Source organism: Furipterus horrens, unplaced genomic scaffold (assembly GCF_987537825.1).
Source record: "Furipterus horrens unplaced genomic scaffold, mFurHor1.1.pri manual_scaffold_5, whole genome shotgun sequence".
In the NCBI taxonomy this organism is placed as follows: domain Eukaryota; kingdom Metazoa; phylum Chordata; class Mammalia; order Chiroptera; family Furipteridae; genus Furipterus; species Furipterus horrens.
The window spans coordinates 115,921,084-115,943,535 of NW_028327175.1; the positions used below are offsets into that span (position 1 = coordinate 115,921,084).

A 22,452-nucleotide genomic window follows, 5' to 3' on the forward strand; every position below is an offset into this window, starting at 1 on the left:
ACTTTTGTTCATTTTCTAATTGGGTTGTTTATACTGTATTATTGCATTACAAGGGATTTTATATATTCTGGATACTCGTCGTCGTCGGCAGCCGTCCGTCTCGAGAGACGATGGTGTAGCTTCTTAAGAGTCTATCTGCACCGCCGAGAATGGCTGTGCAGTCCAACTCGGGAGTGACACGGTATCTGTCTCCTCCCGTGTTGAATCGACATCTTGCGATGACGCTGGAGTATCCTCTCCAGTGAAGCTGAAGCTACAGAGCCTGGGCAGGGTGATATGGAGGGTCTGCTGTTGCCCATGCAGCAGACCCCCCCTCTCTTCGCAGCTGAAGGATCCAAGGGAAAGACAAAGTCAATACAGCTTGGCTTCAGGTGCGCCGCAGGAGTTGCCGGTGTTGACTACAACGTCAAACCGCCTTAGGGACTCCGGCTCCGGATTTTCTGTCAGGGTTTACTCCCTTAGCCTTTCCCCTGAAGAGGTATGCCGCAAGGCAGCGGAGGTTTTTTGGAATCAGAGTTTTCCTTCTCTGATGTGCCCTGACTGGAAGATCGAACCAGCGACACTTAGCTCGCAGGCCGACGCTCAATCCACTGAGCCAAACCAGCCAGGGGCATTCTGGATACTATTCTTCTGTTATATACATGTTGGAAATATTTTCTCCCAGTTTATGGCTTGCTTTTTAATTTTCATTTTTATAATGGTATATTTTAAAGAACAGGAGATTAAAATTTTAAGTTCATTTTTCTTTTATGGTGAGTGTTTTTTTGTGTTCTAAGAAATCCTTGTTAAGATGGTCTTCTGCAAGTTGTATAGCTTTAGCTTTTATGTTTATGTCTATAATCCATTCTGAATTAATTTTTGTGTAAACTTCAACTTTTCCATTTTTATATCCAGTTGATCCAGCACTATTTGTTGAAAAGACAAATTACTCCATTGAATTGCCTTCATACATTTATCAAAATCAGTTTAAACAACATTACACTAACATCAGTTTCCTGGTTTTTATACGTTATATAAGGTGTTGACGTTGGGAAAAACTGGGTAAAAGGTATACAGAACTCCCTTGTGTTAGCTTTGAACTTCTTTATCAATTTGAATTCACATTATTTATTTTCTATGCCTATTGTGGTTAGGACTTCCAATGCAATGTTGATTAGAAGTAGTTAAAGTGAACATCCTCGTTCTGATCCCAGTTGTAGGTAGAAAAGATTCAGTCTTTCACCATTAAATTTCATGTCCATTGCAGGTTTATCATTTTGAGGAAGTTTCCTTCTATTTTCAGTCTGCCGAGAATTTTTCTCATGAGTGGATGTTGAACTTTGTCAAATGCTTTCTCTTCATATACAGTATTGAGATGGTCATATGATTTTTCTCTTTAATTCTATTGTGATAGATTACATTATTTGCTTTTCAAATTTTGAACTATCCTTATATTCCTGTGATAAAACCCACCTGGTCATAACTCTCTGAATATATTTCTAGATTTTATTTGCAATCATTCTCTTGAGGAGTTTTGTGTCTGTGTTCATGGGGGATATTAGTCTGCAGTTTTCTTTCTTATAAAGCCTATTACAGAGCCCTAATTCCCCCTTGAATAAAATGTGGGGGTTAAGAAAGTCCTCCCCACAGAAATTATTTCCAAGTCCAAAATTCTCCCCAGGTAGTGTCCTGATCCCAGGTATGCCCTTTGTAATAACCAGCCAGTATTGATGATATTGACGAGATGAGATAAACTGGCTAAGAGTTCCACCTTAGTCTCTTAGTATGATGGATAAAGCTGGGACTAAGGTCTGAGCTTCTACTACACAGGTTTAAGAACTCAATTTTATCAGATCACCCAAAGGTGATAATTTCCTAAGGAATTGCATCATACCATACAAGCCTGTAAAGACCAAACAATTAGATCAGAGTATCATTTTATTAACATGTAACAGAAGTATACCTTTTCTGAAATCTGAATATTCATGCATTTTATTCAAGGAATCCACTTCCTGTCTTGATCTCTGAATACTGAAGAAGCCAGATTAGTCAAGGCTTCTTCCCGTGCCCAGAGGCAGAGCACAGGTTGCTGGGTAATGCTTGGCTTGTTTTGTCCAGGCTGAGGTGGAACAAAGAGTCATCCCTGTTCCTGGCTGGTGATACTTCAGTCACACTGTCCCTCTTTTATTGTTAGTGCTGAATAAACAACAGCAAATTCTTAGTCTTCAACAATCTTTTTCCTAGACTCAGTCCAGGCTACTACCTTCCCTTACGGTTTTTATCATGTTACAGCTCATTAAACAAATACTTCTTTTACATTCTCTTTCATTTTGTCTCTTTGATGAAAACTTAAGACACCTTGATTCTAAATGTGGAAAACAAATATTCTCTTTCAAAAACCATTGTGAAATATGACACCCATACAGAAAAGTGCACAAAACAAAAAATGTACTACTCAGTGGTTAATCATAGAGCAAATACTTGTACAACCATTACCCAAGTCAAGAAATAGAACATTGCTAGCATCCTAGAACCCACTGTATGCTCTTTCCTGTCACAGATCTTCTCCACTCCCATCCAACTTTTTAATCATTTCCTTGTGTTTACCTGTAATTGCTCACCAAAACATGCATTTCTAAATCCTTGGGCTGTGCGTGTGCACACGTGCATCTGGCTTCTTCTCAAGTCATTCATATTGTTGCATGTTGTTAACTCATTTTCATTCCATCTTCTGGATATATCACAATTTATTTATCCATTCTATTGTTGGTAGACTTTCAAATCATTTTCATTTTTTGTAATCAGTTTGTCAAGTTCTGTTTTTTAAAAAAACTTTGAGATTTTGGTTAGGATTGCATTGGATCTATAGATCGGTTTTTTTAATTAATGTACTTAAATTATTAAGTCTTCTTATCCATGGATATATTATATCTCTTCACTTATTTAGGTCTTTCAAAAATTTCTTACAATATTTTTTTTAGTTTTCTATTTAGAGGTCTTTGCATGTCTTTTTCTAATTTTATTCTTTAGGCATTGATTTTTTAAAGCTATTTTAAATAATATCTTTTAAATTTATTTTTTCTGTTTAATACTAGCACAGTACACTCTTGATTTTTGTAGATTGATCCTATATCCAGCAACATTGTTAAAATCTTTTATTAATTCTAACATTTATCAGTAGAGTCTTTGGATTATCTTCATATAGAACACTTATCAAAGAATAATGACTGTCTTAGATTTTTTCCCCTTCCAGCTCTTATACCATTTATATCTTTTTCTTACTATTACACTGGCTAAATGCTAAATAGAAATGATAATAGTGAGGTTTCTTATCTTATCCACAATCTCAAGCTGAAAACTTTTAAGTTTTTACAGAGTTTAATACTTACTGTAGGGTTTTTTTTTTTTAATCCTCACCTGAGGATATTTTTTCATAGCTTTTAGAGAGAGAAGGGAGAGATGACAGGAGACAGAGGAACATCAACGCAAGAGAAAAGCATTGACTGGTAGCCTCTGCACGCATCCCCAGATTGCATGCACCCAGTCCGGGGATCCAACAACAATCCAGGCATGAGCAACCTTTTGGCTATGGGATGACATTCTAGCCAACTGAGCCATACCAGCCAGGGCTACTGTAGGTTTTTTATTGACATCCTTTATTAGATTCAGAAAGTTTCATTCTTTCTTATGAGTTTTATTGTACATAAATGTCAAGTTTTAGCAAACATATTTTCTGCAAGACTTCAGATATCATGAATTTTCTTTTAACTTATTAATGTAGTAAATTCTATTAATTGATTTCCTAATGTTAAATCAATGGGCATTCCCCGGATAAATTTAATTTGATCATGGTATATTATCCTTTGATATATTGTTGATTCAGCTTGTTTTATCTTAGATTACTGCAAATATATTCATGAATTAAATTGGCCTGTGTTTTCTCTTTCTAGTATTATATTTGTTGGGTGTTAGTATAAAAGTTATGCTAGCACCTCAAAATTAGTTGGGCAATCTTTTTTACTTTCTGGAAGAAATACTCATCTGACACCATATATAGTTATGACAACATTATTGACTATATATCCTATGTTGTACTTTACATCCCCATTAGTATTCTCTAACTACCTATTTGTACTTCTTTATTCCCTCACCTTTTTCACCCATTCTCCTCCCCCGCCATCTGTCAACCATCAAAATATTCTCTATATCTATGAGTCTATTTCTATTCTGCTTGTTCATTTACTTCATTTTTTTATATTCTACATATAAGTAAAATCATATGGCACTTATCTTCCTCTGCCTGACTTATTTCACTCAGCACAATACCCTTTAGGCGCATTCCTGTTTTACAGATGGCAAGAATTCTTTTTTTTTTTTTTAATGGCTGAAACATATTCTGTCGTATATATGCACCACTTCTTTATTCACTCATTTTTTTTTTCATGGACACTTAGGTTGCTTCCATATCTTGGCTCTTATAAATAATGCTGCAATAAACATAAATGTATATATCTTTTAGATTTAGTGTTTGGAGTTTCTTCAGATAAATACCCAGAAGTGGAATTGCTGGGTTCTTCATTGTCTCTTGTTATGGCCTTTGTTTTGTTTTTGTTTTTTATTTATTTACTGTTTTTCTATTACAGTTGTCCCATTTCACCCTCATTATTCCCCCCCACCATGCCCAACCCTTCTCCTACAGTCAATCCCCACCCCATTGTCCATGTACATGGGTCATTTATACTAGTTCCTTAACTAGACCTTTCCCCTTCTTACCCCCCTTTTCCATCTCCCCTCTCCCCCCTCCCCTTCGTCACTGCTAGTTTGCTCCTTGTTTCCATGCCTCTGGTTCAATTTTGCTCATTTGTTTGTGTTATTCATTAGTTTCCTGTATTAGGTGATATCATATGGTATTTGTCTTTTGTTGCATGGCTTAAGCATAATTCTCTCTAGGATAAAAAAAACTGTGGTACATTGACACAATGGAATACTATGCAGCAGAAAGAAAAAAGGAACTCCTACCATTTGTGACAACATGGATGGAACTGGAGATAATGGCCTTTGCTTTAAAGTCTCTTTTGTCTGGTGTAAGTATTGCTACCTTAGCTTTCTTTATTTTTTCTTTTCTATTTGTATGAAATACCTTTTTCTATCCCTTTACTTTCACTCTGTATGTGTTTTTCAATCTGAAGTGAGTCTCTTGTAGACAGCATATGAAGGCTCTTGTTTTGCTTTTTTTTTTTTAATGTGTTTTATTGATTATAATATTACATTTGTCCCAATTTCCCTTCCCTCTGCTCCCCTCCACCCGGTGGCCCCCCTCCCTCCAGTTGTCCCCCCCTTTTAGATCATGTCCATTAGTTGTGCATACAGTTCTTCTCAACCTCTCTCTGTCTATTCCATTCCCTCCTACCATGATCCTTAATTCTTATATCATCTCCCTCCCTCTCCCCATTCCCCCTCCCTGTTGACCTCCCCCCAATATGTTCTCCGTACCTATAGTTCTTTTTCCACTCTCGTTGCCTGTTTAGTTTGCCTTTGTTTCAATTCCCTAGCTTCTGTTGTTTCTTGTGATGCAGTTTTCATTTTAGATTTCATTGTCTTGATCCTCCTTTTTCTAAACCAGTCCCTTTAACATCTCATATAACAGTGGTTTGGATCTAATGAACTCTTTCAGTTTTATTTTGTCCTGGAAACACTTTCTCTGTCCTTCTATTCTGAATGACAATTTCGCTGGATAGAGTATTCGTGGTTGTAGGTTTTGGATTTTCATTACTTTGAATATTTCTTGCCAGTCCCTTCTTGCCTGCAGGGTCTCCCTTGAGAAGTCAGCTGATAGTCTAATTGGGACCCCTTTGTACATAATTCTTTTCTTCTCTCTTGCTGCTTTTAAGATTCTCTCTTTATCCTTAATTTTTGACATTTTGATTATAATGTGTCTTGGAGTGGTTCTCCCTGGGTCCAGTTTTTTTGGAACTCTCTGTGCTTCCCGGACCTGTAAGTCTATTTCCTTCCCCAAGTCTGGGAAGTTCTCCTTTATTATATTTTCACTCAATTTTTCAAGTTCTAGTTCATCTTCCTCGCTCTCTGGCAAACCAATGATTCTTATGTTGGGCCTTTTATAGCTGTCCCAGAGGTTTCTGATCCTCTCATCATTGCTTCCCATTTTCTCTCCCTGCATTGGTTGACTTCTTGTTCCTTCTCCATATTCCAGTTTGTTGAAATGAACTCTGGATTTTTTTTCCTCACCATCTGTCTCGTAGGTGGTTTTGTTCCTTTCGTTATGAGTGTTTTTTGCTTCTTTCTCATCTTTTTCCAGATCTTTTGTGAATTCTGTAAGCCACCTGATAACAATGGCCCAGAACTGAGCATCTGACAGGTTTCTTATCTGTTCATCTGTCAGGTTCTCCATCTGTTGCCTGGTGAGCTGTGCCACCAGGATTTCTATAGTTGTCTGCCTCATTTTGACAGATGCGTTTTGTTTTCTTGGGCCGGCTGTAGGCGGCAGTGCCTGTGTAGTCGTCACAATCCAGCGACCGGCGCCTGTCCGCGACCTATTTCGCAGCCCTGTGGCGCTTTCTTTGGGGGCGGGGGTCCAAGATGGATTCACACAGTTATTCCGCTAGGAGACCGGGATCCGTCCTCCCGCCCCCCTGGGCCTCACTGTTCAAGGCGATGTGGTGGCTGCTTTCCCCAGCGTTGGGGTCGCGAGCTGCCGGGGGTTCGACTGCAGCCGGGATTTTTCGCCGCCCAGCCGCTGTCCCAGGTGCGACCACAAACAGCTCCGCCCCCTTTCGCTTTTACCTGCCCAAAGGGCGCCGCTGGTTTATAACTTCATATGTTGGGCTTCCGTGTAGTTTTATTTTCTGGAATTTCTAGTTATCCTTTGTTTTGAAGTAGTTGTATTCCTCTCTAGTTGTAGAGGGAGACCTAGCGCATCCGTCTAAGCCTCCATCTTGGCCGGAAGTCCCCTTGTTTTGCTTTTTTTAATCCACTCAGCCATCATATGTCTTTAGATTGGAGCATTTAAGTCATTTGCATTTAGAGTGATTGTTGATAAATATGTATTTATTGCCATTTTATTATTGATACTTTTGATGTTTTCTTCTTTTTTTTCTTAAAGAAAACCATTTAACCTTTCTTTGTAATACTGTTTAGGTAGTGATGAACTCCTTTAGCTTTTTCTTGTCTGGGAAACTATCTGCTCTTCAATTCTAAAAGACAGCTCTTCTGGGTGTAGTAATCTTGGTTGTAGGTCCTTGCTTTCATCACTTTGAATATTTCTGGCTTACAAAATTCCTGTTGAGAAATCAGCGGACAGTCTTATATGAGCTCCCTTAACTAACTGTTTTTCTCTTGCTGTTTTTAAGAATCTCTCTTTGTCTTAATTTTGGCATTTTAATTATGATGTATCTCGGTGTGGGCCTCTTTGGGTTCATCTTGTTTGGGATTCTCTGTGCTTCCTGGGCTTGTAAGTCTATTTCTTTCACCAGGTTAGGACAGTTTTCTGTCATTACTTTTTCAAATAGGTTTTCAATTTCTCTCTCTTCTTCTGGCATCCCATGATGCAAATGTTGATGTGCTTGAAGTTGTCCCAGATGCTCCTTACATTATCCTGTTTGTTTGTTTGTTTGTTTTTTATTCCTTTTTCTTTTTGCTGTTTTGTTTGGGTGTTTTATGCTTCCTTCTCTTCCTTCCAAATCGCTGACTTCATCCTCTTCTTTATATACCCTAGTGCTGATTCCCTCTAATGTATTCTTCATTTCTGAGTGTGTTTTTATGTTTTCAATCTTCATTTTTATGTTTCCTATCTCTTTTCTTAAATTCTCACGAGAACATTAAGCGTCCTTATAATCTGCATTTAGAACTTTGAATCTGGTAGGTTGCTTGTCTTCATTCTGTTTACTTCGTTTATTAGAGTTTTGTTCTGTTCTTTCATTTGGGACATATTTCTTTATATCCTCAATTTTGGCTGCTTTCCAGTATTTGTTTCCATGTATTAAGCAGAGCTCCTACATTCCCTGGTTTTGGCAGAGTGGCCTTATGCAGTAGGTGCCTATAGGGCCCAATGGTGCAGCCTCTATGTCACCCAAGATGGGCTCTCCTTGTGTGCACCCCCCATGTAGGCTTTGTGAACTTTCCTGTTGTAGTTGAGGCTTGAATGTTGTTGGCATATCAAAGGGAGGGATTTACTTCAGGCTGATTGGTTGCAAGGGCTGGCCATGGTCACTGTCAAGGATCTTCTGTGCAGGGACTGATGTCACAGAGCAGGACTTATTTCAGCAGGACTCTGGTGCCCACTGAGTGTATCACTTGTGAAAGAAATTCTTCAGCATGTTCTGAAGCTGTCCACCAGGTATGCTGGCTCTGTGGCCTCCTGGGAGATGCAGGCCAAGGGCAGCTGCTGCTGCCTGTGCCTTGCCCAGAGCCACTTGGCACGAGCTACAGAGCAATCTTCAGATGGCTGCTACTTGTGCTGGTCTTGGAGATGCCCAAGAGAGGCCAAGCTTGGTAGGCTGCTCCTAGTAACAAGCTTGAGGTCCAGGATACACAGAGGCCTGATGTTGCTTGTTTGAGAAATTTTAGAAAAGTCTGCAGCATGAACAAAGTCAGGCCATTTTTATAGAATAAACACTGGAAATGGCTTTGTGGGCCAGAATGTTGGGTAAGGAGGGGTTTCAGGAAATCACCAGGGCAGGGTAAACAGTGTTAGTGAGGTTGACAGAGATTCAGATATGGGGCTTGCCTACTGGCTATGTGAAAGAAGGGCTCAGCAAAGGAACAATGGGCTCTGTCAGCACTTCTGTCTGGGAGAAAGTGGCCCTCCAGCTCTTGCTCTAAGACCAAACAATTCAGTTTCTTCCCATATGTGGCTGTCATCTTTTGAGCTGCTGCCTCAGCACTGGAGCTCAAAGCAAGTGAGTTCAAGTAAGTCCATGCACAGGCCCTTTAAGAGGAACTCCTGAGCCCTGACCGATGTGGCTCAGTTGACTGGAGCACCATCCCATAAATCAGAAGTTCAAGGGTTTGATTTCCAGTCAGTGTATATGCCTAGGTTCCATGTTCGATCCCTGGTTAGAGTATGTGCAAGAGGCAACTGATCGATGTTTCTCTCTCACATTGATATTTCTCTCCCTCACTTTCTCCCTGTCTTTCCCTTTCTCTAAAAATAAATAAATAAAATATTTTTTTGAAAAGAGGAACAGCTGGGACTTGAGGAGCCCTCCATCTCACTCAGCCACAATCCCCACTAGTTTCTGCAGCCAGAACTTTGGAGGACTTCTCTTCCTGGCACTAGAACACTGGGCTGTGGGGACTGTTGAAGGGCTGGGACCTCTGGCTCCTGCAGGAGCAACTCCACAGCTGAGATATTCCTCCCAATTTTTAACCACCACACATGGGTGTGGGACCAGCCAGTTTCATGTCTCCCCCTCTCCTACCAGTCTCAATGTGGCTTCTTCTCTATATTCCTAGTTACAGGACTTCTGTTCATCTAGATTCAGGCAGTTCTGATTGATGATTATTCTATAGCTTAGTTGAAATTTTGATGCAGTTGTAGGAGTTTCTGAGTACTCTGTTTACCTATGCCACCATCTTGACCAGAAACCTCACCACACATTATTCAAAAGTACAGTTTGGAACACATTGCTCAGAAGTCTAGTTTTCATAGATATAGGGATATTTCGGTTATATTTTTGCTCTTGATCCTTAGCCTATTTACAATGTAGTTGGAGAACATTATCTGTTTTATATCAATCCTTTGAAATTTGTTGAAACCGATCCAGCACGTAGTCAAATTTTAAAATGGATTGTATCTTCTTGAAATTAATGTATTCTGCGGTTATTGGGTGGACTGTTTTACATATCCATAAATTTGTTAACTACATTGTTTCAAATCGTCTACAGTGTTATTGATGTCTTGTTTACTTGTTCCACTAATTACTGAAAAAAGTGTATCAGAAAATCCCACTATGAATATTTGTCTATTTTTCCATATAATTCTGCCTACATATACTCTATATATCATGTTATTAGGTTCATATAAATTTAGAATAATATTTTATTATTGAGAATAACCTCTTTATTCTAGTGATCCTTTAAAAGGTATGTTTATTTGATATTAGGATTGCTATAGCAGTTGTCCTAATAGTATTATAATGTTATATAATTTTTATAATTTTATTTTCAGTCTTTATCCTTATGCTTTAGATGTGTCTCTTGTCCTTAGAATATATCAGATTTTGTTTCTATCCAGTGTGATAATATTTGTCTTGCATCTGGAGCAGTTGACCCTCTTACCTTTAATGTAATTATTGATCTTACAGTCTTACCATAATGGGATATCTGTTTATCTCCCTTGTTCTTTGTTCCTTTATTTCTTTTTTAAATATATTTTATTGATTGTGCTATTAAAATTGCCCCAGTTTTTTCCCCTCTGCCCTCCTCTGCCCAGTACCTCCCTTCCCTCCAGCAATCCCACCTCCCTTAGTTCATATCCATGGGTCATGCATATAAGTTCTTCGGCTTCTCCATTTATCTTACTATTCTTAACATCTCCTTTCTATTTTGTACCTACCAGTTATGGTTCTTAATCCCTGCACCTTTCCCCCCATTATTCCCTTCCCCCTGTCCACTGATAACCCTCCATATGATCTCCATACTTATGGTTCTGTTCCTGTTCTAGTTGTTTGCTTAGTTTGTATTTGTTTTGTTTTGTTAGATTAATTTGTTGATAGTTGTGAGTTTATTGTCGTTTTACTGTTCATAGTTTTGATATTCTTCTTTTTCTTAAATATGTTCCTTTCACATTTCATAAAATAATGGCTTGGTGATGATGAACTCCTTTAGTTTTACCTTCTCTGGGAAGCACTTTATCTGCCCTTCCAGTCTAAATGATAGCTTTGCTAGATAGAGTAATCTTGGTTGTCCATCGGCAGCCGTCCGTCTCGAGAGATGATGGCGTAGCTTCTTGAGAGTCTATCTGCACCGCCGAGAATGGCTGTGCAGTCCGACTCGGGAGTGACAATCCCTGCCGCACTTGTTACAGGTGAAGGCAGATGGCTGTTGTTGCTGCTGTTGACGCTGCTTCCGCCTCGATCTTTTCTGGACCGCCTCCTCGTTGCGCGCAGCCTCTGCGCGTGACGTACCTTGTCTGACCGTGAGCCTCCAGGCTAGGCGGTCGTCTGCTTGAACTTCCCATGTGTTGAGATTGATGGAGCATTGTGTCATATCCTTTTTGCAGATGTCTTTGAACCGTAGTTTTGGGCGCCCTGTCATCCTCTGGCCTTCTGCTAGCTTGCCATAGAGGAGGTCTTTGGGAATACGGCCTGCATCCATTCTTTTGACATGGCCGAGCCACCTGAGGCGTCTCTCACTAAGAACTGCATGCAAACTGCTCATGTTGGCTCGCTTCAGCACCTCGGTGTTGGGAACCTTATCCTGCCAGGCGACATGCAGGACGCGTCACAGGCACCTCATGTGGAAGCTGTTGAGTTTCCTTTCGTGCCTTGCGTAGGTGGTCCACGTCTCGCTGCCATAGAGGAGAGTGCTGAGTACGCAGGCTTGGTAGATGCGCAGTCTGGTTTTCTCAGTGAGGCTGGAATTGTTCCACACTCGCCGGTTCAGTTTGGCCATAACTGTGGCTGCCCTGGCGATTCTCCGGTTGACCTCCAAGTCGACTGACAGAGAGCTCGAGATGGTGGACCCGAGGTAAGTGAAGTCGTTGACAACCTCCAGGGTGTATCCGTCGATGGTGATGCATGGGGGAGTCCCCGTGCCTTGAGCCATAACGTTCGTCTTCGTCAGGCTGATGGCTAGTCCGAACTCCTTGCATGCGTGGGAAAGGCAAGTGACTAGCTGCTGGAGTCCCTCTTCGGAGTGTGATGTCAAGGCTGCGTCGTCGGCGAAGAGCATCTCACGGATGAGCACATCTTTGACTTTGGTCTTGGCTCATAGACGGGCCAGGTTGTAGAGCTTGCCATCGGATCTGGTGTGAATGAAGACACCCTCGCTGCAGTCCTTAAAGGCGTATTGGAGGAGCATGGAGAAGAAGATTCCGAACAGCGTAGGCGCGAGGACGCAGCCCTGCTTTACTCCGCTGCTGACTGGGAAGGCCTCAGAGGTTGCGCCGTTGTAGGACACCGTGCTGTGCATGTTGTCGTGAAAGGACATGACCACAGCAAGCAGATGTGGTGGACAGCCAATCTTCCGTAGCAAGCTGAAGAGTCCGCTTCGACTGACCAGATCAAATGCCTTCGTGAGGTCGATAAAGGCGAGGTAGAGTGGTTTATGCTGCTCATGACACTTCTCCTGCAGCTGGCGTAGGGAGAAGATCATGTCCACTGTTGATCGGCCAGCTCTGAAGCCACACTGGGACTCTGGGTAGACGCGGGAAGCAAGGGTCTGCAGGCGGGCAAGAGCGACCCGGGCGAATACTTTGCCGACGACGCTGAGGAGAGAGATGCCCCGGTAGTTGTTGCAGTCGCTGCGGTCTCCTTTGTTCTTGTACATGGTGATAATTTTGGCGTCTCTCATATCCTGGGGGATGTAACCCTCCTTCCAGCAGAGACAGAGTAGATGGTGGAGCGGCTGTAGCAGGACTGGTTTCCCGCTCTTTAGGATTTCTGGAGGGATTCTGTCGCTTCCTGGTGCTTTCCCGCAAGCGAGGCGGTCGATGGCTTTGCCGAGCTCTGCCACAGTAGGTGGGGTGTCTAGCTCCTCCATGACTGGTAGGTCTGGGATGGCGTTAAGAGCAGTGTCTGTTACGGTGTTCCTCGTCGCGTACAGCTCGAGGTAGTGCTCGGTCCACCGCCGCATTTGCTGTTCCTGGTCAGTGATGACCTCACCTGTCTTGGACTTAAGGGGGGCGATCTTGGAGGGGATTGGGCCTGTTGCCTTCTTGATACCCTCATACATTCCTCGTGCGTTGCCTATATCGGCGGCTTCCTGGATGCTTCTGCACAGGTTTAGCCAATAGGTGTTGGCACAGTGGCGGGCGGTCTTCTGGACTTTGTTCCTGGCAGCCCGTAGAGCTTGAAGTGTACTGGGAGTGGGCGTGGCCTTGTAAGCCAGTAGGGCCTTCCTCTTAGCCTCGATCACGGGTTCCATTTCTTCCCAGTGAGCCTCGTACCAGTCAGCGTTCTTCTGCTCTTTCTTCCCGTAAGCAATAATGGTGAAGTTGTATATGGCGTCGCGGAGACGTGGCCAATTGGATTCGATAATGTCATCTGCCGCCATTCCCTCGCCGAGTGCATCTTCCATCCTGTTGATGAATTGCTGGGTCTTAACTGGGTTGCTGGCACAACTGGTGTTGATGCGTGGGCGACCCTTCATCTTGGAGTGGTGCAACCTCTTCGGCATTATGCGCACCTTGCTTACCACGAGGGCATGGTCCATGTCGCAGTCTGCACTGTGGTAGCTGCGGGTGAGGAGGGTGCTGCCAATATCCGTTCTTCTGGTGATGATGAGGTCAAGCTGGTGCCAGTGGCGGTAGCGGGGGTGCCTCCATGACACCTGGTGGATCTCTTTGCACTTGAAGAATGTGTTTGTCACGCACAGGCCATGGTGACACAAAAGCTCAAGCAGTCGCTGACCATTCTCATTGATCTTTCCTCTCCCAAAGTTTCCGAGGCAGGTGGGCCAGGCCATGTGGTCGGCTCCTACTCTTGCGTTGAAGTCTCCAAGGAGATAAAGAGCGTTACTTCTGGGGATCTTGGATAACGCTTCGTCCAGTGCATGGTAGAACTGTTCTTTCTCTTCAGTGGTGGCGCAGAGGGTTGGGGCATACGTGCTAAGAATGCTGACTGGGCCGAAAGTTGTTGACAATCGGAGGGTAAGTAATCTCTCTGTGCCTCCTGTGGGTGGCTCTATGGAGTTAACAAGCGTGTTCTACACAGCGAACCCAACACCGTGCTGTCTTGGTTGGTCCGGAGACTTCCCTTGCCAGTAGAAGGTGTAGTTGGTTTCTCTGATAGTTCCGTTGTCGGCCAACCGGGTCTCCTGTAGAGCCGCAATGTCGATGTTTAGTCGTGCCAGTTCCCTGTCGATGATGGCGGTTTTCCTGGCACCATTGATCCATGGAAGGTCTGCAGTAAGTCCGGGACACATGGTCCTGATGTTCCAGCTAGCGAGGCGAAGAGCTGGAGGCTTCTTTCTTGTTGTTTGCTTGGAATTGCCTGGTGCGAGTGTTTTGTGGCCCACTTTTCAAGAGACGCCTCTCTGATCCCCACGCACCCAGTGGGGCAGGTGAGCCATGGCGAGACGGCACCTAATTGGCTGGGGGCTGCCCAGCTTGAGGCGGGCAGTAGCTGTCCAGTGAGGTGCGATGACCTCTCCCACCGTCAGAGGAGACCCCTGGCGCTCGTTTCCTTCGCCAATCGGATGAGCTTATAACCGGTAACTGTCTCCTCCCGTGTTAAGTCGACATCTTGCGATGACGCTGGAGTGTCCTCTCCAGTGAAGCTACAAAGCCTGGGCAGGGTGATATGGAGGGTCTGCTGTTGCCCATGCAGCAGACCCCCCCTCTCTTCGCAGCTGAAGGATCCAAGGGGAAAGACAAAGTCAATACAGCTTGGCTTCAGGTGCGCCGCAGGAGTTGCCGGTGTTGACTACAACGTCAAACCGCCTTAGGGACTCCGGCTCCGGATTTTCTGTCGGGGTTTACTCCCTTAGCCTTTCCCCTGAGGAGGTATGCCGCAAGGCAGCGGAGGTTTGGAGTCAGAGTTTCCCTTCTCCTTAGCCTTTCCCCTGAAGAGGTATGCCGCAAGGCAGCGGAGGTTTTTTGGAATCAGAGTTTTCCTTCTCTGATGTGCCCTGACTGGAAGATCGAACCAGCGACACTTAGCTCGCAGGCCGACGCTCAATCCACTGAGCCAAACCAGCCAGGGGTATACAATCTGATAAATTTTGACTTATCTGTAGCTTGAGAAACCATCACCAAATTAAGATAATGAATAAACCCATTACCTTCAAAGTCTTCCTCATGCCTTGGTTGTAAGTCCTTGCTTTTCATCACTTTGAATATTTCTTGTCAATCCCTTGTTGCCTGCAAAATATCTTTTGAGAAATCAGCTGACAGCCTTATGGAAACTCCTTTGTAGGTAATTCTCTTCTTTCCTTTTGCTGTTTTAAAGATTCTCTCTTTATCTTTAACTTTGGGCATTTTAATTATGATGTGTCATGGAGTGGTCCTCTTTGGGTCTATCTTGTTTGGGAATCTCTATGCTCCCTGGACCTATATGCCTATTTCTGGGAAGTTTTTCTTCATTATTTTTTCATATAATCTTTCAATTTCTTGTTCTTCCTCTTCTCCTTCTGGCACCCCTATGATTTGGATGCTGGTACATTTAAAGTTGTCCCAGAAGTTCCTATGCCTCTCTTTGTTTTTTTGTTTTGTTGCTGTTGTTGTTGTTTTTTTGTTTTTGTTTTTTCAATTCTTGTTTTTTCATTTTGTTCTGGTTGACTGTTTATTTCTTCCTTATGTTCCAAATTGTTGATTTGAACCCTGGCTTGCTTCCCTTCCCCATTGGTTTTGTGTTGGATTTTCATTCATTTCACTTAGTATAGCCTTCACTTCTTCCCTTATGTGTTTGCTGTACTCAAGCATGTCTGTCAAGTTTGTGAGCATTGTTATCACCAGTGTTTTGAACTCTGCATCTGTTAAGTTGGCTATCTCCTCATTGCTTAGTTCTCTCTCTGAAGACTTGATCTACTCCCTCTTTTGGGCCATGCTTCTCTAACTCCTCAACTTGACAGCCTCCTGTGTTTGCCTCTGTGTCTTAGGTAGAGCTGTCACACCTGTTATGTTCTAAGGGGTGGAGCCTTAGGTATTCATCAGTGCAGGGTGAACCATATCACCACCTGTGGTGCTATATGTGGGGGAGGAGTCAGAGATGGAACAATGCTGTTTGTTCATCTCTCATCCCTTTTCCCATCACTTCACCCACTTCCCGCATGTGCCTGGCACCCCTCTTGCTGTTGTCCCAGCGATGGGTCCCAGAGTAGGAGGGTTTGTGGACATTCTAGGACCAGGGGGCCCTATAAACTGACTCTCCTGAGAAATGGGCAGTTTCTTCCCACGTCTCAACCATCTGGCTTTCACAACCAGAAGCAATGCAGCTTTATTTTCCTAGTGCTGGAACCCTGAGCTGGCAGTCTGGCCTTGAACTGAGATCACTCCCCAGGTATCCTTTCTGGCTTTTATAATGTGTGACTGCTCTTTCCACTGACTGGCCACAGCTACTGCCTTGCCACCACCACCACTGCAGCTGCCACACCACATTCTCCCCGCCCAGGCTCCACCCCTTTATCTGTCTGGGTGAGTATTGCTTCTTTATATCTTTGTTTGTTGGACTTCCATACAGTTCTATTTTCTGGTAGTTCTGGTTGGTTTTTGTTTTGAGGTAGATGTAATCCTTATGGTTGTGGAATGAGGCAAAGTGTGTCTACCTACACCTCCATCTTGGCTGGAAGTTCCATCTCATTGTGGTTTTAATTTACATCTCTCTGATAGCTAATGATGTTGAGCATCTTTTTCTATGTCTGTGGGCCATCTGTATGTCCTCCTTGAAGAAGTATCTATTCAGGTCCTTTGTCTATTTTTTAATTGGGTCGTTTGTCTTCCTGATGTTGAGTCGGATGAGTTCTTCATGTATTTTGGAGATCAAACCCTTGTCCAATGTATCATTGGCAATATGTTCTCCCATGCAGTTTATTTCCTTTTCACTTTGATGATGGTTTCTTAAGCCGTGCAGAAGTTTTTTAGTTTTATGTAGTCCCATTTATCTTTTCCTTTATTTCCCTTGCTCTAGGAGATATATCAGCAAAAATATTGCTATTTGGGGATCTTGGACTTCCGGCCAAGATGGAGGCATAGACAGACATGCTGCATCTCCTTCCACAACTAAGAAGGAATACAACTATCTCAAAACTAGAGACAACCAGAAGTTCCAGAAAATCAAACTGCATGGAAGTCCTTCAAACAAAGATATAAAAAAGAAATACCCATCCAGACAGGTAGGAGGGGCGGAGCTAGGGCGGAGAGGACACGGTGTGGTGGCGGCGGCACCAGCGGCAGTGGCAAGCCAGCAGAAAGCCAGCAGAAAACAGAGTTACACGTTTTAAAATATCAGGAGGGACACCTGGGGAGCATTCCCAGCTCCTCACCAGACCACGCAGCTCACAGTCCCAGCACCAGGAAAAATCAAGCCTCATTGCTTTTGACTGTGCAAACCAGTGATGGTTGGGACGGAGGGAGAAAATGTCAGTCTCTCAGCAGAGTCCACTTGTTTAAAGGGCCCCCACAGTCCTAGAATGTCCGCAGACCCATCCACTCTGGGAACGACGGCCAGGGCAAGAGCTAGAGAGGCACCAGTCCCATACGGAAGTGGGAGAAGTGCCTGGAAAAGGAACGAGTGCTGAGCAAGCAGCATTGTTCCCTCTCAGACCCCTCCCTCACATACAGCGCCACAACGTGGTGAAACAGGTCGCCCTGTACTGACGAATCCCTAAGGCTCCGCCCCTTACAATGTAACAGGAGTGACAGCTCTACCTAAGACACAGAGGCAAACACACACAGGAGACTTTGGACCAAGATGGAGGCCTAGACTGACACACTCCATCTCCCTCCACAGCTAAGAAGGAATACAACTACCACAAAACCAGAAATAATGAGAAGTTTCAGAAAATAAATGGAAATCCAACGTATGAAATTAAAAAGAAGTGGTGCTCATCTGGATGGGTAGGAGGGACAAAGCCGGGGCAGAGAGGTCAAGCTGTGCTGGAGGTAGCAGCAGTGGTGGCAATGGCGGCAGGATGGAGGTAATCACAGACACCCACATTTAAGGGGAGGGGAGAAGCCCCTGGGGTGCACCCCCAGCTACAGACCAGACCCACCAGCTTGCGGTTCCAATGCTGGGGAAGGCAGACCCCCATTGCCTTGGACTGTGAGGCCCAGAGAGGGTGGGAACAGAGGAGGAGACTCCCAAAGAGTGAATGGCAGGAATCCATCTTGGACCCCCACCCCAACACAAAATGCCACAGTGTGGTAAGAAGGGCCACCTGGAAGTGACGAGTGTACAGTGCTCTGCCCCCTATAATGTAGGAGGTGTGAGAGCCCCACCCAGGAAGCAAAGATAAACACAAAACTGTCAGGGTGACACAAATCATGTTAGAGATCCTGGTGATGCAGCTGACCAGACAGCAAATATCTAATCTAATGAAGCAGCAGATAGAAAATCTTTCTGAGGCACAGTTCAGAGCTTTGGTTATAAGAATGGTTACAGACCTAACAGCAGATCTTAAACAAGACAGGGAAGGAATGAAGGCTAGTCCTGCTGAAATAAACAAAAACACATACAAAACTAGTGGTGAGGGAAAGAAAACCAGGGATCAAATCGACAAATCAGAACATAGGGAAGGAAAAAACAGTCAACCAGTGCAGAAAGAGGAAATGAAAAATGAGGAAAATGAGGAGAGGCTTAGAAACCTATGGGACAGCTATAAGTGGGCCAACATCCAAATCATAGGGTTGCCAGAAGATGAAGAAGAACTAGAAATTGAAAAATTATGTGAAAAAATAATGAAGCAGAACTTCCCTAACTTGGGAAAGGAAATAGACTTACAGGTCCAGGAAGCACAGAGAGTTCCAAAAAAACTGAACCCAGGGAGAATCACACCAAGACACATTATAATAAAAATGTCAAAAATTAAGGATGAAGAGAGAAGAAGAGAATTATGTACAAAGGAGTCCCAATAAGACTATCAGCTGATTTCTCAAAAGAAACTCTGCAGGCAAGAGGAACTGGAAAGAAATATTCAAAGTAATGAAAAGCAAAAACCTACAACCACGATTACTCTATCCAGCAAAGCGTCATTCAGAATAGAAGGGCAGAGAAAGTGCTCCCAGGACAAAGCAAAACTGAAGGAGTTCATCAGATCCAAACCACTGTTATATGAAATGTTCAAAGGACTTGTTTAGGAGAAAAAGGATCAAAACTATGAACATTAAAATGAAAACTATCACAACAACCAACAACAGAACTAGGGAACTGAAACAAAGGCAAACTAAGTAGAAAATGAGAGTGGTAAAGGAATCATATGTATGGGGAACATTATGGGGGGAGGTCAGCAGTGAGGGGAAAGTGGGGAAAGGGAGGGAGATGGTACAGGAATTACGAAGCATATTAAGAGAGAGTGGAGTAGACAGGAAGATATTGAGAAGAACTATATGCACAGCCAATGGGCATGGACTAAGGTGAGGGGGACAACTGGTGGGAGGGGGATCACTGGGTGTAGGGGAACAGAGGGAAAAGAAATTGGGACAACTGTAATAGCATAATCAATAAAGCATATTAAAAATTTAAAAAATATATTGTTGCTACATGGAAATTCTGAAAATTTTCTACCTATGTTTTTCTTTAGGATTTTTATGGTGTGATGACTTAGATTTAAGTCATTTATGTATTTTGAGTTTTTTCTGGTATATGGTGTAAGTTTTTGGTCTAGTTTTATTCTTTTTGCATGTACCAGTCCAGTTCTCCCAACACCATTTATTAAAGAAGCTATCTTTACTTTATTGTATGCTCATGTCCCCTTTGTCAAATATTAATTGACAGCAGATACTTGGGTTTATTTCTGGCTCTCTATTCTGTTCCATTCCCCCCTGGCTGGTTTGGCTCAGTGGATTGAGCGTCGGCCTGTGAGCTAAGTGTCGCTGGTTCGATCTTCCAGTCAGGGCACATCAGAGAAGGAAAACTCTGACTCCAAAAAACCTCTGCTGCCTTGCGGCATACCTCTTCAGGGGAAAGGCTAAGGGAGTAAACCCCGACAGAAAATCCGGAGCCGGAGTCCCTAAGGCGGTTTGACGTTGTAGTCAACACCGGCAACTCCTGCGGCGCACCTGAAGTCAAGCTGTATTGACTCCGTCTTTCCCTTGGACCCTTCAGCTGCGAAGAGAGGGGGGTCTGCTGCATGGGCAACAGCAGACCCTCCATATCACCCTGCCCAGGCTCTGTAGCTTCAGCTTCACTGGAGAGGACACTCCAGCGTCATCGCAAGATGTCGATTCAACACGGGAGGAGACAGATACCGTGTCACTCCCGAGTCGGACTGCACAACCATTCTCGGCGGTGCAGATAGACTCTTAAGAAGCTACACCATCGTCTCTCGAGACGGACGACTGCCAACGACGACGACGACGATTCTGTTCCATTGATCTATGTGTCTGTTCTTATGACAGTACCAGACTGTTTTGAGTACAGTGGACTTGTAGTATAGTTTGATATCCGGTATTGTGATTCCTCCTACTTTGTTATTCTTTCTCAAGATTGCTGAGACTATTCTGGCTCTTTTTTGTTTCTATATAAATTTTTGAAATATTTCTTCTTGATCTGTGAAATATGCCTTTAATATTTGAATTGGAATTGTGTTGAATCTATAGATTGCTTTGAGTAGTATGGACATTTTACTGATGTTAATTCTTCCAATCCATGAACATGGTATATGCTTCCATTTATTTGTATCTTTCTTAATTTCTTTCTTCAGTGCTCTATAGTTTTTCGAGTACACGTCTTTTATCTCCTTGGTTCAATTTATTCCTAGGGCCCTGGCTGGTGTGGCTCAGTGGATTGAGCATCGGCCTGTGGACCAAAGGGTCACTGGTTTGATTCTTAGTCTTGGTACATGCCTGGGTTGTGGCATGTGAAAGACAACCACACATTGATGTTTTTCTCCCTCTCTTTCTTCCTCCATTTCCCTCTCTCTAAAAATAAATAAAATATTTAAAAAAATTTATTCCTAGGTACTTTATTTTTCTAGTTGCTATAGTAAATGGGATTTTCCCCCCTAGTTTCTGTTTCAGATATTTCATTGTTGGCAAAAAAAATTCCATCAATTTCTGAATATTGACTTTGTATCCCACTACTTTGCCAAATTCACTTATTAGGTTGAGTAGTTTTTTGATGGAACCTATAGGGTTTTCTATGTACACTATCATGTCCTCTGCAAATAATGACTGTTTTACTTCTTCCTTTCAAATTTTGATGCCTTTTATTTCTTTTTCGTTTGTGATTGCTGTGACTAGAACTTCCAGTACTATGTTGAATAAGAGTGGTGAACATCTGCTCATCCACCTCATCCATGGACATCCAGCCACAGAAGTCCAGAATCCATGGTGAGGTACCAGCCATGGTGGGGGTCACAGGCAGTCATCATATTCTTGGCAATAAATACATGCTGAGTGAGTTCAGGTACAGTGAGGGCCCAATACTGCTGGTTTCTGTGGCTTGTTAGAAGGTCATCCAGGTATGAAAAAATGCAGACATGGGAAGAGCACCATGTTGACTGCCAGCTTGCAGAGATCAGCACTGAACTGGCTAGGGAAATTGGAAGCAGGTGATGACATCACTCATGGTGGCTGAGACAAGGTGGTTCAGATCCCTGTAGGTTGACGTGGTCAGCTTGAGTGTGTGGAATATCATAAATGGCCTTGTTATCAATTCATTAGGCCTCATCAGTATTCTCTACCAATTGATGGACAGGGAGGGTGGCATTGTAAGGCTCAATCACAGTGTCAGACACTTCGGTGAAGGTATCACACTGAAGCTGTTCATGATGTGGTCAGGGTACTCTTTACAGATCTTGCTGATGAGCAAGGTGCTCATTCCAGAGCCTGTGCCCCTGTCCAGTGAGTGGGTTAGTTGGAAGCCCTGTAGGTAGTCACAGCTCTCAGCCTCCTTCCCTACCATGTCTGGGAGTGTCAACCAATTCATCTCTCTCTTTTAAGTGGCCTTTGGTTCAGTTATTGCTTGCCCCAGACTGACCAAAAACAAAGTTGTCTGATCTAAAGATCTGGCCAAAAGGACTTGAACAAACAGAGTCCATGGCCCTGGATTCTAGATCCACCAAGATAACATGAGGAACATATTTTCCACCTGTGGCTTCATTGTAATACACAGAGTTGCAACCCAGCTGTAGGTTGCTGTCCCTGCGGTAGGTGCCAGTGGGGTTAATGACATGTTTATCACTGATCACCTCCCGAAACTTGGCATCAATCTGGTTACCACACTGGATGTGCATGATTTTCCTCATGGTTCAATTTAAAACTGTTTGCTCACCTCATAGTGTGTACAACGCAAAAAAATTGTAATATTTTTTTTTTCTGCTGCTGCTCACAAACTGGTAGAATGGGATGTGACCTGGAGGCTGGAGCAGTAAGGTCTGAACATGGGCAGGAACGTTCAGGTTTGAGTTTCTTATATTTCATTTTGTTCCTCTGTTAGTTTGATAGTTGTTCTGGCTTTTTCCAGTGTTCTTAGTGATTATATTCTAGCAGTTACAATATGCAAACTTGACTTATCACCATCAAATAAGAATTACTACCTTTACTCCTCTTTTAGAAAAGTCAAGGAATTTGGAGTATTTACATTTCTATCATATTAGTTACTTTTATTCTTTTGAATTTTCTTTCTCTACATATCA

General features: G+C 43.2%; 1 pseudogene; it reads right to left on the minus strand.

Moving 5' to 3' along the window:
* LOC150009352 (tubulin beta chain pseudogene) overlaps positions 1-22,062 on the minus strand; it is a 36,539-nt pseudogene extending 14,477 nt beyond the window's left edge.
* Between the last annotated feature and the right edge of the window lie 390 nt (positions 22,063-22,452).